We start from the raw sequence: 12,121 nt of genomic DNA on the forward strand, positions 1-12,121 counted from the left end.
AGAATAATCTGGCCAGAGCATACACATTCATATGCCAATGCAGCTGTCATGGGTGGAGATAGGGGACCGAGGAGAGAAGGATAGCAGAGGATTTGTACAATTCTTGGACAGGTAAGAAGCAGCGCCTCTTTAAAACACAGACACACAAATACACTTTGACACACACACACACACATTTTACAGACACAAAGTACCAAATATGTACACGGAGACACACCCATGCAAAACAATGAGTATATATCCACACAAATGCCAAACAGATACACAAAAGCACTAGCTTTCTTCCAGCATCACTCAGGATGCAAAGTATCTTTGATTTTATTTAAAGTGAAAATAATGATGATATATTCTTTCTATTTCAAGATCATTAAAGACAGGAGACACCGGTCTTTTTGGAGTTAACAAATTTCATATCTTAGTAAAGAAATAAGCTTTATATAAGATAAGTATGTTATTTCTACCACCCATCCCTCTTTGTGTTGCTTATATTTCTGAAATCACAGGGACAATAATCATGTTAAAGGAAGAGAAGGCAATAAACACACACCTACTATGGATCTATCATTTATGTATATTAATCTATTTATTATCAATCATTTACCATCTATCTCTTTCCTCCCTTTTAGAGACACATGGTATTTCATATATCCATGCACTTATTTATTTTCAATTCTCCTTTTTAGGCATTTATATTATTATTAATTTTTCTGAATATTTTCCTTTGTGGACATTTAGAGTGTTTATAATTTTCTGAACCAAACTTTCAACTAGCATCCTTGTACACATATACTTGTGCATGAGTGAGAGTATTTCTCTAGAATGTTTTCCCAATGGTTGATTTGTTCCATAAAGAATATCCCAAGCTTAAACTTGATAGATGTTGCCAAATTGTCCTCAAAAATGTTGCACCATGTTTAGTCACCCTCACTGATATTTTCACTCATTTTCTCTCCTTTCCCTTTATTCCCTTTCACTAATTTTTATATTCCCCAAATGAAGACAAAACATGAGAGACACCTAATTCTGGGAAACGAACAAGGGGTGGTGGAAAGGGAGGTGGGCGGGAGGATGGGCACTGAGGGGGGCACTTGGGATGAGCACTGGGTGTTATGTTATATGTTGGCAAATTGAACTCCAATAAAAAAAATTTTTTAATAAAATAAAAAAATAATTTAAAAAATGTTGCACCAATTTTAATTCCCATAAGCTCTATAAAGTAAATTCCCACGCCCCTCAGTCCCCATTATTAGCATTCCTTTTAATTTTTTGATGTCTATGTTGGCATATGCCATGTCTCTTTGTTTTGATTTGCATTTTTCTGATTATTTAGAGTCTTCTCATAAAAATATTGGTCGTAGGAATTTCTCCTTCTGTTTGTATTCCATTTCATATTCTTTGTCCAGGCAAACCAGATTGTTTGCCTTTCTGTTATTGATTTGTAGGAGCTCTTTATGTATTTCAGTTTATATATATAAAATATTCTTTCCATTCTGTCATTGTATTATTGTCTTTATTTGTGGTCGGGATTTTCCATTTATTATCAAGATTTTAAACATTTTTAAATATTGAGATAATTTTAGATTTACAGAAAAGTTGCAAAGATAGAACAAAGAGTTCCTGTATACTCTTCACCCAGCTTCTCCTGATGTTAATATCTTATATAATCATTGTGCATTTGTCAAAATAAGAAATTAACATTGGTATGATAGTACTAAGTTACAGATTTTATTCAGATTTCACCAGATTTTCTAATAATGTCATTTCCTGGTCCCAGATCTCATCCAGGACACTCTGATGCACTTGGTCATCATGTTTCCTTTGTCACCTCCAATCTGTGACAATTTCTCAGTCTTTATTTTTCATGACGTTGACACTTTGGGTGAGTACTTATCTGTATTTTGTAGAATATTCTTAATTTGGGTTTGTCTATTATTTTCTCATGATTGACTGGAGTTATGGATTTGAAGAATACCTTGGAAGTGAATTTCCTTTCTTACAACATCATGTTGGGGATACATGATATCCACATGACTTACTAATAGTGATGTTAGTCTTCATTACTCACTTAAGATGATGTCAGCCAGATTTCTCCACTGTAAAGTCATTATTTTTCCCTTTCCATTCTCTATTTTTTAAAAGCAAATCACTAATCCAGCTTATACTTAAGGGAAAGGAAATTAAGTTCCACCTCCTGAAACTAAGAAAATAAACTATATTTATTATTTGAAATTCTTCTGTAAAGAAGGTTTATCTCTTTTCCTCCATGTATTTCTTTATTCTTCTATTGTTCATTCTTGTCAGTATGACTGTATGAACATTTATTTTATTTGTTGGACTGTAGTTTATTATAGACATTTGAATTTTGGTATTTTCAATTTTATCAACCTTTTATATATGTCTTCTGTGTTTTACATCTTGTGAAGGAAAGTTTTGCCACTTTAATAATAATAGTATTTCCCCGAAGTTTTTTTTACATTTAAGTATTTAATCTAATAGCAATTCAAATTTGTGTGTGATATGAGAGAAGGCTCTAAATTTGTTTCTTCCATGTTTGCCTTTATTTGTCCTAACATCAATTATTAACATTCTCTCCTATTGGCTTGCAGTGCCACCATTATCAAGCATTAAGTGGTGGTCTTTGTGTGTGTGTGTGTGTGTGTGTGTGTGTGTGTGTGTGTGAAAGAGAGAGAGAGAATGGAGATTCATTATAGACTTTCTTTCTTCAAGTATAATTAGCATATAGTGCTGTATTAGTTTCAGGTGTACAATATAATGATTCAACAATTCTATATATTACTCAGTGCTCATCAGGATAAGTGTACTCTAAATCCCCTTTATCTGTTTCATCCATCATCCCACATACTTTCCCTCTGGCAACCAGAAGACCTGAACAGACATTTCTCCAAAGAAGACATAGCCAACAGACACATGACAAGATGCTCAACTTCACTAATCACCAGGGATATGTTTTGCTATTTCTATCAAAATTCTACATTGTTTTAGTACTGTTATTTTACAGTATGTTTTGATATCAGGCAAAACTCTTCCATTTCTTCTTTTTCAAAAGAAGCCAGACACAAAAAGGCACATACTGTTATTCCATTTATAGGGAGATGTCCAGAATAGGCAAATCCATAGAGACAGAGGATAGATTAGTGGTTGCCAGGGATGGAGGGAGGAAGAAATAGGGAGTGACTGCTAATGGAATTGAGGTTTCTTTTTGTGGTGATGGAAATGTTTTAGAATTAGTGGTAATCTATGCACACCTTTATCATACACTAAAAATCACTGGATTAATACTTTACAAAGATGAAATTTATGGTATGTGAATTATATCTCAATAAATCTATCATTTAAAAAATGAAGCTGAAAATGGATACAAGGTTTCTGCTTGAGATCCTAAGTCTTAAACTTAGATTTTTGATGATGATTGCAAAACTCTGTAAATACTAAAAACTACTGAGATGTACACTTCAACAAGTTAACTTTATGTTTATAAATTTCATATTCCTAATGCTGTTCAAATATATAGGCAATTTTTGTTAAATTTGTCTTCTGATAAAATAAACTTGGAAAATTAAAATAAGGACATTGAGAACTTGAACTTTGATTAACGTTGCATTGAATTAAATTATGGAATAATTTGGAAAGAATGGTTAACTTTACATTATTGGCTTGTCCCATTGGGATCATGATGGTGTCCTTCTGGATAATTGAAGTTTACTTCAAACAAGTCTTGCACATATTCAGTGTCATTTGTTAATTTATGCTTCCTTTGTGAATCAATCTTTCTCTATTAACATTTTCTGATGTGTATAAAATTAATTTTTAAGTTGTTGGTTATGTTTCTGGCTCCCTTATTGAATTGTCATATTGATTAAAATAGCTTTTCATTTGATTATTCCTGAATTTCTAGGCACATAGCCATATCATCTACACATAGAGTTTAATCTTTTCAAAAAAAATATTGCATCTCATATTCCTATTTCTTGTATTGTTGCAATGACAAAGTTCTATATTATAATCTTGTACATTAGATGAGAGAGCTGGTCTCTCTTATTCCTTGACCTTTTATGTATGTTATTTGTTCTTGGTTGCTGTATCTCTCTTAAACAAAAGTAGTATCCTTGTATCTCCCATTGTAAAGGTAAATTTTTCCCTTTGCAAATGAGAGATTTATGAAAAGATCATTTGAAACCATTTGAATATTCTGTTTACCAATAAATTATAAACTAATGATGCTAGTATCCGTTGATAATTCTTTTAAGATTTATTTATTTGTTTGTTTGTTTGTTTATTTTTTTATACACAGAGAGAGAGAGAGGCAGAGACATAGGAGGAGGAAGAAGCAGGCTCCATGCTGGGAGCCTGACGCGGGACTCGATCCGGGGACCCCAGAATCGTGCCCCAGGCCAAAGGCAGGCCCAAACCGCTGAGCCACCCAGGGATCCCCTCCGTTGATAATTCTTGCCTGAATCAATTATTACATTGACTTTGCAAGATGGTAATTTTCCTCACTAATTTCTTTTGTTTCTTTTACATCTATTAGCCAGCTTTCTTCTCTAAAGAAAATATCTTTCCTTGTTTATCTCTATTTTGGCATATCATCATGGACTCATGATGGATTCTTTCCTAATTCATGTGTTCTAATCTATTACTGCCATTATTCTGTTTGGTATTCACATTGTCCCCTATTTGGCCAGGTGTGCTCCTTTAACTTAGCTTTATGACCTTCTCACAAGGCACAACAAAATTTCAAGTTTTATCGTGTACTCTCCTAGCCCCAGACCTGGAATCAGTCATTTCTCTAAGGACTTATGGTTTCTTTAATTAGAAGATGATATACGGAAACTACAGAGTGCCTGGGTGGCTCAGTCAGATAAGCATCTGCCTTAAATTCAGGTCATGATCTCAGGGTCCTGGGATTGAGTCCTGAATCTAGCTCCTTGCTGAGTGGGGAGTCTGCTTCTCCCTCTCCCTCTATCCTTTCCTTCCTGCTCATGCTCTCTCTCTCTCTCTCAAGTAAATAAATAAAATCTTTAAAAAAGAAAGAAGAAAGAAGAAAAGAAAGGTAAGAAAGGAAAGAAAGAAAGAAAGAAAGAAAGAAAGAAAGAAAGAAAGAAAGAAAGAAAAAAGAAGAAAGAAAGAAAGAAAGAAAGAAAGAAAGAAAGAAAGAAAGAAAGAAAGAAAGAAACTAACTCCAATCTGGGCATTAGATGGACTCACTACTACTGCTGTATCATAGCTTCCAGACTCAGAGTGGACCAGAAGTAGGAAATATATGTATGTACATGTAAATATACACATCTCTCTCCCTCTATTATCTATCAATCTGTCTATCTCTATGTCAGAAATCATGAGTTTATGCCGATACTTTCAACTCTAGTCCAAAGCCACAGCTTTGATTTTAGCTTCCCCATCCTTCATACATTTATTTATTTGCTCAATCTTAGAATATATAAAAAGTAGTTTTAAAATTGCTAACACACAATGGTGGAGGAAAAAAACACCTTACTAACTAGAATTCAATATTTACTTAAGGCTCTTTTTTATTTTAGTTTGAGGTATATAGTCAAAATACTGTATTGAAAAGTTACATGGGTTCTTTCTTTTTATTTCCCCCTTAGCTTGGTGATATTATACATTCAAAGTATCATTAAATACATCTGGTTCTGTTTGTATTTGATTTTAGGATTTCCCTTCTTGTACTTGGTAATTTTCTTATTTTACTTTTTGTTTGTATAAAACACGACCATGATTCCAAAAGTCAAAACCATCCAATATCAAATACTCAGAGGAGTGAGTTATTGCCCTCCTTCCATCCCATTCCCATCCACTTCCTTTAGGTAAACAATCCTGTTAGTTTTGGGTTTATTCTTGTTGGTTCACAAGCTGGCTCCATACAGGGAAGTCAAGGAGAAAGCGAAGAAAGAAGCAGACCATTCCAGATTGGTAGGTGGCAGGTTTAATAAGCAAAGGGAACTTACATAGTTATAAGACTTGTCTTGAGTGGCTGCAAGACGAGTAGGTCCCCGTGCCTCCCTACCAGCATCTTAAAAGTTTAAAGGCAGGCAGCCCGGGTGGTTCAGCAGTTTAGTGCTGCCTTCAGCTCAGGGCCTGATCCTGGAGACCCAGGATTGAGTCCCACGTCAGGCTCACTGCATGGAGCCTGTTTCTCCTTCTGCTTGTGTCTCTGCCTCTCTCTCTCTTTCTCTCTGTCTCTCATGAAATAATAAATAAAATCTTTAAAAAAAAAAGAGTTTAAAGGCTTAACAGCATTGAGTCACATATACTGTGCAGATGGTCTCAACACCACAGCACTATCTGAAGGCTGCATCCTTGAAAACAGCTCCCACTGTAGGAAAACTGGGGAGGGGAACCTCCCAACTGCCCCGGTCCCACTTATGGGTCAACTAAGGGTCACAGCCTCTCAAGGACTATCTCCGAACAATCCTTCCTGTGTTTCCTTTTGCAAAAATAAACATACATAGGTTCATACATAGTGTATTATATCATTATTTCTCTTACATAAAAAATAGCCTACTATATTTACTCTTTTCATTTTAAAATGCAAACCATGGGTGCAGAGAAGTTAAGTAACTCTTCTAGGCTCACAAAGCCAACAAGTGGAAGAACTAGGAAAATAGACTCACACCCTGATACTTTCCATCTTTTAAATTATCTCTTCTATTGTGTTTGTAATTAATTTGTAACTTTCAGTATTCAGGTTATCGGGCAAAAAAGAATATTTACATTTTTATTTTCTGGAAATATTACTGCTTCCCAGGGAGCAATCCCAGCTTTGCTCAGACAGGTTGATGATATGTTTAATGGGCATTTGGAATAGCTCTAATATTTCCTGTTGTGTCAAAGCTTACTTTCAAAAAATTTTTTTTGAGAATTGAAAATACCCTGCAAGATTACTTGCTTCCTTACCATCCCACACTCCTTCTGTTTAGTCCTACTTTAGGCTTCCCAGCTGAGATGTATATTGCCTTCAAAATCTTTCCAGTTTAATGTATTAGGGGGTTGACATTACCAACAAAATCATAGCAACTGAAGCTAGCATACAATTTCTCCTTTTTTCTCCTTCTACAGTCAGAAAAAAAAATCTGCTTTGGCCTTATTTACAGAAAGGGACACATGTAGCAATACTACATTTCACTAACATGTAAATTAATCTAAAATATCCATCAATCACAGAAGTAAGTTTGAAGAGGGGAGAGAGGATCAGTTAACTTCAGGCTTTGGATACCCATCTTTCAGCACAGTGAATGATTTTCCTGCCATGCAGCATTTTAAGTGAGACCCCACTGCTTTCTTTGCTGCTTGGTTCAAAAGATTCTAATACAGCGACAAAGCCACCAGAAGTGTAAAGTTCAAATTAAGGGAAATAAAAGGAAATCTAGATCGGGAAAAAAAATGCCCTCAAGAAAAAAAATATGATCATTGAATTGTACAATACAATGGATTCTCTAAAATTCTCAGATATAAAATTATATGATATACATATAATAATATTTTGCCTTGCCTTTCTAATACATTATGATTTGTACCTCTTGTTCTTTCTCTTATCTAATTGTATTGGGTATTAGTTATATTACATATATTTGTTTTTTTTTCTTTTTTTTTAAATTTTTATTTATTTATGATAGTCACAGAGAGAGAGAGAGAGAGGCACAGAGACACAGGCAGAGGGAGAAGCAGGCTCCATGCACCGGGAACCCGACGTGGGATTCGATCCCGGGTCTCCAGGATCGCGCCCTGGGCCAAAGGCAGGCGCCAAACCGCTGCGCCACCCAGGGATCCCCATATATTTGTTATATAGCTACAGTGATAATAGGATTTTCAACTTTTTCCTGCCTATAGGATTTTATCACTATTTATAAGTGAAATTGATCTACTCCTTCCTTCCTTTCTTTTTTCTTTTCTTCCTTCCTTCCTTCCTTCCATCTTTCCTTCCCTCTTGCATGTGCTGTGTGTCCGATTTGGATACGAGTTATGTTGGCTTTTAGGAAAAGAGTTTGGAAGTCTTACCTCTTTTTCTATGTTCCAGAGCAGTTTACTTTGGGTTAGTAGTACCTCCTCTGTTTGTGTAAGAGCTAGATGCTATTACACATATAAAGATCTTACATCAGTGGCAAGCACATAGTAAGCACTTAACTAATATTAGCTATGACAGGACGTGGCTAGACCTAAGTTTCAGACAGTTTTTGTTTTTGATATGAGTAATGAATGCATAATTATAGAAGTCAGTATAGGAGAAGGGTGGCATAGGATTCTTCCTAGGGAGAAAAAGCAAAATAACCATTGCTCTTAATCCATTCATCAAAAGACATGCCAAAAAAAAAGGGGGGGGGATGCATAATTACAAATGAGCACATTGGAAGTTCCAAGACCTAAGTCCTCTTTGGTCTTGCAAAGTAACTCAATACCCCCATTTTAACTGCTCTTGATACCCACTCAGACCACATTATTCAGTTGGTGCCCCCATCACCTCAGCATTGTGAGCATAGGCTTCTAATGGCTCACAGCTGTGCCTTCTCCAAAATGATGCCCTCAGCCAGAGGGGAGCTGCCTTGCTACGAGGTTGTAGCCCTCTGCCCAAGACAGCCCCAAAGCAATGACTGGCTGACAGAAGGATTCAAATGCTGGCTCTTTATCTCAAAGTGGGACCAGCTCTGTAGTGCAGTTCATACTCCTGAGCTGAAGCTGCACCCTAGCTGAGATCATGTTCCTTCTCAGCCCCTCTGTTCACCTTATCTACATCTTTTTCCCTTTCAAGTTTCCCCTGAGAATGCCTCCTGAATAAGTCCTGTGCATGTGAATCCCTGTCTCATATTCTGCCTCTGGGGATCTCAACTCTACAGAGCCATATAAATGGAGGAGGTTCTGTGGGCATGGGTGTTGAAAGGTATTTAGAAAGAAAGAAAAAATTAAAAGTTGCTTTAAAGGTGGCAAGGTGTGGGATTTGTTGTTTGGATCCTGAAAGGAAAAGAGAGAGTAACCTAGTGAACCATGGTGGGAGCCAGTCGGCCAGTGAAGTGAGCTGGACTACTGCCCTTGACACTTATGCAAGCTTCATCCATCTGGGCCTGTGACTTCACACCTCAGCTCATTCCTAAATTACTTTTACTGCACCCAGCCTCTTTGTCATTAAACAGCATGACTTTTCACACCACCTTGCCAGCATCCTGAAAGCATCCTACTGGCTTTTTTCCTTACAGGTACCCTGGTGTTTACAGAAACAGATCTCTGCTAGAAAGCTGGTTATGATGTAGATGTTACATCTTTGAGGATGCTCTTGACCTTTGTCAAAAACAAGGGTCATGTTCTTCCCCCTTCACATGCATCAATGTGAATAGTATCTGCCAGAGGTGGGAAAGTCTGACGCTTTGTCATATACAGTAGTATACCAATCCCAAGACACCTCTGTGATAGGAATAATATAGGTAATCACTTTGTTTTTAAATGAAGACCAAGTCAATGCAGTGGTTAGATCACAGACTCTGAGATCTGCCAGGTCCAGGTTCCAGTTTGGACTGGAGGATATTCCTGCCTATCATTTATCAGACAAGCTTGGTATATACACACACACTGTGTGTGTATTCCCTGAAACATAATTTGGTAAGTTGGTTTAGATATTTTGACTTTGAATCAGTTTTCTTAAAATTTACTCTTTCATCAAGTCACTGAACAACCATTTATTGAGCTCCTGCTGTATACAAAGCTGTGTGAGGGTTCTAAGGAGAAAGCCTTGAGGAACATGGACACAGACCAAACTCATGGAGTATAACCTTGTTAGGGATAGAGATAATACACAAATAAATACAACATCTTGTATTGTGATAAGTGCTCCGAGGAAACAAATGGGGTGCTCTGAAAGAAGCAGAAACAACCTGTTTTGGATTTGTAAATGGGAGAGTCTTAGTTTGGGTTTCCTCCAAAGTAGACTCTGACACAGACCATGGAGAGCAGGTGGCTTACTTGGGAGGTGAAGAAAACACTGGTGGGTGAGTAGGGAAGTGAGACAGGAAAGGGAAGACAGCCAACCAAGGATGTGTCACCAAGCAAGCTACCACGGGAGGTACCTGAATCTTAATCCCAGTATTGTCTTTCCTATTCCAATGGAAAATACCACTGGAATTTTGATAGGAATTGCATTGAATCTACAGACCACTTTGTAGAATATGGACGTTTTAACAGTATTAATTTTTCTGATTCTGGAACATGTGATATAATTCCAGTTGTGTCTTTTTCATTTTCTGTCATCAATATCTTATAGTTTGCAGTGTATTGATCTTTCATGTTCTAGGTTAAATTTATTCATAAACATTTTTTTTTGTTTTTGAACTATTGTGAATGGGATGGTCTTTTTTCTTTTTCTTTTTTTAAAAGATTTTATTTATTTATTCATGAGAAACACAGAGAGAGAGAAAGAGAGAGAGAGAGAAAGAAAGAGAGGCAGAGACACAGGCAGAGGGAGAAGCAGTCTCCATGCAGGGAGCCAATGCGGGACTGGATCCCTGGACCCGGGATCATGTCCTGAGCTGAAGGCAGATGCTCAACTGCTGAGCTACCCAGGGGTCCCATGAATGGGATGTTTTCTTTAAAATGCAAGACATAGGTCAGATTTATTTATTTGCACGCAGATGGTCAGTTGTTCTGGAACTGTTTATTGAAATGACTGCCCTGTCTCCATTGAATTATCTTTGAACCTTTGTGAAAAATCAATTGATCATATTCATGTGTCTATTTCTGGAGTCTTAATTTTATTCTAATGATCTGTGCGTCTATCCTTTCACCAGTACCACACTGTCTTGGTTATTGTGGCTTTATAATAAGTTTTGAAATGTGTTAAATCTGAGTCCTACAAATTTGTTCTTAGGACCCTCACTTTTATAGCTCAATCTTTATATTCCCTTCCCCAGAGGCAACTGCTATTCCGATTTCTGTCATGATAGACTTGTTCGGTCTGTTCTTAAACTTCATAAACATAGATGTTCTTTTGCATCTGTTTTTTTTTTAATTTAACATAATGTCATTGAGATTTATGTTTATTTCTGCATCCATTTTATTGCTGAGTGATATTCTGTTATATGAAAATTTTTGTCCTTTTGAACATGTGTTTCTACTTTTCTTGAGCAAATATTTAGTCATAGATGCTTAGAGATTACTTTTTATTCCACATAAAAGATGAGTTTTGATGACAGTGATTTAACAATTATTGACATTGAAAGCCAGATGTTACCTTAATCTCTTCTCATAATCAAATTTAACTACAGATATGGACTGAATTGACCAATGGCCCGCACCTCCCTGCTAAACAGAAATATTAGCCAGATAAAGAAGCCAGTCACAGACATCTAGCTACCACCTCCAAAGAGATTCTCTGGCCTTGGTGTGCCTTTAGAACATAAAGAATTAGGAAAAGGGATTGAGAGAGTGAGCTTGCTCTAAGGGATACTAAACATGGTATCCTGGTTAAAACAATTTTATTTGGCAACATAGCTCCTCACTGAAAAGGTTAGGGAATTTCCTGTGGTCCAGCATGCTTGGCCATGGGTGGGGGCCAGAGCTGGATCAGGAGGACACTTACCTGTCAAGCTACATAATTTAGATTTTATGTTGAAAGCAACAGGAAACCACTAGAGGTTTATAAGGTAGAAGGTAGCAGGATTAAATTTAGGTGACAAAATGATCTTTCTCATAATGGTAGGAAAAAACAGATAAACAAAGGAGAAAGCGGGCAGCCCGGGTGGCTCAGCAGTTTAACACCACCTTCATTCAGCCCAGGGCGTGATCTGGAAACCCAGGATCAAGTCCCATGCCTACTTCTCCCTCTGCCTGTGTCTCTGCCTCTCTTTCTCTCTGTGTCTCTCATGAATAAATAGATAAAATCTTTAAGGAAAAAAAAAGGAGAAAGCTTGCAAGCAAGGGGACTACCTAAGAAGACGTGAGGGTCATCTACATGAGAGTCAAGGTAGACGTAGTGAAGATGGAGATGGAAGGATACAGAGCCATCCTGGAGAGCTGGCACTACAGACAATGAGAAAACCAAGGAGTTAAGAATGACACTCTGATTTCTGACTTGGCTACTAAGGAAATGCAATGCCATCTG

The 12,121-nt window shown here is 36.9% G+C and overlaps 1 long non-coding RNA gene across 3 annotated transcripts in view; it reads left to right on the top strand.

Annotated features, from left to right (window-relative positions):
- The window catches only part of LOC144294105 (uncharacterized), a 28,779-nt gene extending 24,943 nt beyond the window's left edge, over nucleotides 1-3,836 (top strand). For 2 of the 3 annotated variants that reach the window (XR_013361506.1, XR_013361507.1), the window contains one exon: nucleotides 1,775-3,836. This is a non-coding gene — a long non-coding RNA (uncharacterized LOC144294105). The remainder of the gene's footprint in view (nucleotides 1-1,774) is intronic. The other variant, XR_013361509.1, reaches the window with a different exon arrangement.
- Nucleotides 3,837-12,121: the final 8,285 nt, after the last annotated feature.

The sequence above is a fragment of the Canis aureus genome, chromosome 22, assembly GCF_053574225.1.
Source record: "Canis aureus isolate CA01 chromosome 22, VMU_Caureus_v.1.0, whole genome shotgun sequence".
In the NCBI taxonomy this organism is placed as follows: Eukaryota; Metazoa; Chordata; class Mammalia; order Carnivora; family Canidae; genus Canis; species Canis aureus.